Source organism: Dendrobates tinctorius, unplaced genomic scaffold (assembly GCF_039654945.1).
Source record: "Dendrobates tinctorius isolate UK_male_01 unplaced genomic scaffold, ASM3965494v1 ptg000119l, whole genome shotgun sequence".
In the NCBI taxonomy this organism is placed as follows: Eukaryota; Metazoa; Chordata; class Amphibia; order Anura; family Dendrobatidae; genus Dendrobates; species Dendrobates tinctorius.
Window position 1 is genome coordinate 476,388 of NW_027361787.1, and position 4,774 is coordinate 481,161.

Below are 4,774 nucleotides of genomic sequence, written 5' to 3' on the forward strand. Positions count from 1 at the left end.
ACAACCCACAAAACTCTGCCTAAAGAGAATATTTGGCCCATTTGTAAAAAACCTTTAACATGCTAAAAGTGTTTACCAATACCATATATCATATAAAGTGCTAACAGTGACAAGTGCTAAATACACATAAACAGGGTAAGTGGTCCAGGTTACCCATCCTAAACAACATCAAAAAAGTATAAGGCCGGCGTCTCACTAGAGAGAAATACGGAGGAGTGAGAGGCGTTAAAACAACGCATTGCACTCGGACCAATGTTTCTCTATGGGGCAGCTCCCATCAGCAGTACATTTTTTGGCCGTATTTTACGGGCTGAGAAAATAGTAGCATGCTGTGATTGTCAGCATATTATGGGCAAAATACGCCAATGCAAGGCTTTGGGGGCGAGAAAAATACAGATTACCCACGGACCAGATGTGTGACTTACGAGAAATACGCACCCGGTGTCCTTTACCAAAAGCCGGCAATTCATTTTGTGATACAGTAAAATCACACTGACATGTATATTAAAGAAACGAAAGAATAGATATAGACGCATAGAGAATATATATATACACTCACTGGCCACTTTATTAGGTACACCTGTCCAACTGTGTGTTAAGACTTAATTTCTAATCAGCCAATCACATGGCGGCAACTCAGTGCATTTAGGCATGTAGACATGGTCAAGACAATCTCCTGCAGTTCAAACCGAGCATCAGTATGGGGAAATAAGGTGATTTGAGTGCCTTTGAACGTGGCATGATTGTTGGTGCCAGAAGGGCTGGTCTGAGAATTTCAGAAACTGCTGATCTACTGGGATTTTCACGCACAACCATCTCTAGGGTTTACAGAGAATGGTCCGAAAAAGAAAAAAAATCCAGTGAGCGGCAGTTCTGTGGCCGGAAATGCCATGTTGATGCCAGAGGTCAGAGGAGAATGGGCAGACTGGTTCGAGCTGATAGAAAGGCAACAGTGACTCAAATTGCCACCCGTTACAACCAAGGTAGGCAGAAGAGCATCTCTGAACGCACAGTGCGTCGAACTTTGAGGCAGATGGGCTACAGCAGCAGAAGACCACACTGGGTACCACTCCTCTCAGCTAAGAACAGGAAACTGAGGCTACAATTTGCACAAGCTCATCGAAATTGGACAGTAGAAGATTGGAAAAACGTTGCCTGGTCTGATGAGTCTCGATTTCTGCTGCGACATTCGGATGGTAGGGTCAGAATTTGGCGTAAACAACATGAAAGCATGGATCCATCCTGCCTTGTATCAACGGTTCAGGCTGGTGGTGGTGGTGTCATGGTGTGGGGAATTTTTTCTGGGCACTCTTTGGGCCCCTTGGTACCAATTGAGCATCGTTGCAACGCCACAGCCTACCTGAGTATTGTTGCTGACCATGTCCATCCCTTTATGACCACAATGTACCCAACATCTGATGGCTACTTTCAGCAGGATAATGCGCCATGTCATAAAGCTCGAATCATCTCAGATTGGTTTCTTGAACATGACAATGAGTTTACTGTACTCAAATGGCCTCCTCAGTCACCAGATCTCAATCCAATAGAGCATCTTTGGGATGTGGTGGAACGGGAGATTCGCATCAGGGATGTGCAGCCGACAAATCTGCGCCAACTGTGTGATGCCATCATGTCAATATGGTCCAAAATCTCTGAGGAATGCTTCCAGCACCTTGTTGAATCTCTGCCACGAAGAATTGAGGCAGTTCTGAAGGCAAAAGGGGGTCCAACCCCTTACTAGCATGGTGTACCTAATAAAGTGGCCAGTGAGTGTATATATATAACACATAGAATATATATACACTCACTGGCCACTTTATTAGGTACACCATGCTAGTAAGGGGTTGGACCCCCTTTTGCCTTCAGAACTGCCTCAATTCTTCGTGGCAGAGATTCAACAAGGTGCTGGAAGCATTCCTCAGAGATTTTGGACCATATTGACATGATGGCATCACACAGTTGGCGCAGATTTGTCGGCTGCACATCCCTGATGCGAATCTCCCGTTCCACCACATCCCAAAGATGCTCTATTGGATTGAGATCTGGTGACTGAGGAGGCCATTTGAGTACAGTAAACTCATGGTCATGTTCAAGAAACCAATCTGAGATGATTCGAGCTTTAGGACATGGCGCATTATCCTGCTGAAAGTAGCCATCAGATGTTGGGTACATTGTGGTCATAAAGGGATGGACATGGTCAGCAACAATACTCAGGTAGGCTGTGGCGTTGCAACGATGCTCAATTGGTACCAAGGGGCCCAAAGAGTGCCCAGAAAAAATTCCCCACACCATGACACCACCACCACCAGCCTGAACCGTTGATACAAGGCAGGATGGATCCATGCTTTCATGTTGTTTACGCCAAATTCTGACCCTACCATCCGAATGTCGCAGCAGAAATCGAGACTCATCAGACCAGGCAACGTTTTTCCAATCTTCTACTGTCCAATTTCGATGAGCTTGTGCAAATTGTAGCCTCAGTTTCCTGTTCTTAGCTGAGAGGAGTGGTACCCAGTGTGGTCTTCTGCTGCTGTAGCCCATCTGCCTCAAAGTTCGACGCACTGTGCGTTCAGAGATGCTCTTCTGGCCACCTTGGTTGTAACGGGTGGCAATTTGAGTCACTGTTGCCTTTCTATCAGCTCGAACCAGTCTGCCCATTCTCCTCTGACCTCTGGCATCAACATGGCATTTCCGGCCACAGAACTGCCGCTCCCTGGATTTTTTTTCTTTTTCGGACCATTCTCTGTAAACCCTAGAGATGGTTGTGCGTGAAAATCCCAGTAGATCAGCAGTTTCTGAAATTCTCAGACCAGCCCTTCTGGCACCAACAATCATGCCACGTTCAAAGGCACTCAAATCACCTTTCTTCCCCATACTGATGCTCGGTTTGAACTGCAGGAGATTGTCTTGACCATGTCTACATGCCTAAATGCACTGAGTTGCCGCCATGTGATTGGCTGATTAGAAATTAAGTCTTAACACACAGTTGGACAGGTGTACCTAATAAAGTGGCCAGTGAGTGTATAATATACACACACATGTCATTGAGACACATATATTTATATATATTAGCGGCGATAGAGTTCTACATAGCAGAATCGCTGCTAATTCAATTTCAGGCTTCTGTGAAATCATTCTAAAACCCGACATGAAATGACACATGGTTTACATACAGTAAACCATTTCATTTCATTTATTTTTTTATATGTGTTTGGCTAATAATTAGATGAGGGTTTGTGTGTAAAATTTGGGACATGTAGGTGTTAAATGGGTTAATTCGTTGAAAAAAATTGCGTAGGCTCCCGTGGTAAATTCGCAACCAGAGAGGGAAAGCCAGTGAGTGAGGGCAGATATTAATAGCCTTGAGAGGGACCATTGTTTTTGGCCCCTGCCGGCTACAAAAATCTGCCCCCTGACACCTCAGAAAAGGCACATCTATAAGATGTGCCTTTTTTGGCACTTAGCCTCTCTATTCCCATTGCACTGTAGCTGTGGCTAATGGGTTAATAAGAATGGGTTAATGTCACCTTGCTATTGGAAGGTGACATTAAGCTGATTAATAATGGAGCAGTGTTAATTAGACACCTATCCATTGTTAACCCTAGACTAGTAAAGGGTTAAGAAAACACAGTCATTAATTAAAAATTCTTTTAATGAAATAAAGACATCAAGTTTTTGACCATATTAATTCCTCTGCTAATCCATAAATAAACCATGGACCTGTAACAAAAATAAAACAAAAAAGCAACAATATCCTTACCTCTCCGCTGGTCAGTCAGGTCCCCTGCTGCAATCCATCAGAAGGGGTTAACTGGTTTACAACGGGACCGGTGCTAATGCGACCAGCCCTCTGTAAACCACTGCCAGAATGAATTAGTTCATCTCTGCGCAGCCTCCCTGGCTGACCGGAGAAGAACTAATGAGTGTGGGAAAGTTTCTGCTTATTTTCCCACGCTCATCAGTTCACTTCAGGTCAGCCCGGGGACTCCGTGCAGCCTCACATGACGTCCCTGCTTGATCTAGATGCTTAGCTGCTGGGATGCTTTGCTGAGGGGATGTGCACCCCTTAGAATGCTTCTAGATTTATAGGCCACACTACAGGGTCAGGAGAGAGCGATTGTGGGACCTGATTTGGGATAATTTAGCAGTTACTCCAACACCAGGGGGTGGGTAGATGATCAAAACATTAGTCCTGGCTCCATCTCTATGCTATAACACCTTTCACAAGATAATATCTACAATGACTCCAGTCATGGATATACAGCAGTGAGTATTGATTGCAATGCAACAGATGAATTATGTCACGGGGCAGTAGTGGGAAAACAGGGGATGAGGAACCTGGACCCCTGAACTGCCCCTCAGGCTAAGGGGGTTCCCTGACTTTCCTTGGGGGTACACATGATGGTAGTGAGGCCCAAATCACCGACCTGTCCCTATCTCTTGTTTAGCCCTGAACTAAACCCCCAACCCCCCCCAGGAGGTGAGACAGGGAAAAAAGTGAACTGCACAAATAAAACAAAAGGAAAGATAAGACAGACACCTCGGGGTTAAATCAACTAAAAAACAAAACTTTGCTTTATCTGCTGCAATGTACCACACAGCAGAGTTAGGCACCAGAACAAGGTTATAGCTGAAGCTCCACTGCACTCAGCCAGCTCCTGACTCCAGCTTGGTTGGTCTACAAAGAGGAAAAGTATCACCAACAGTTAGCTGCAGCACCTGGTGACCTTTTAAAGCAAGGGGGAGTGGTCGCCACCTGCATAGCAAACAGACC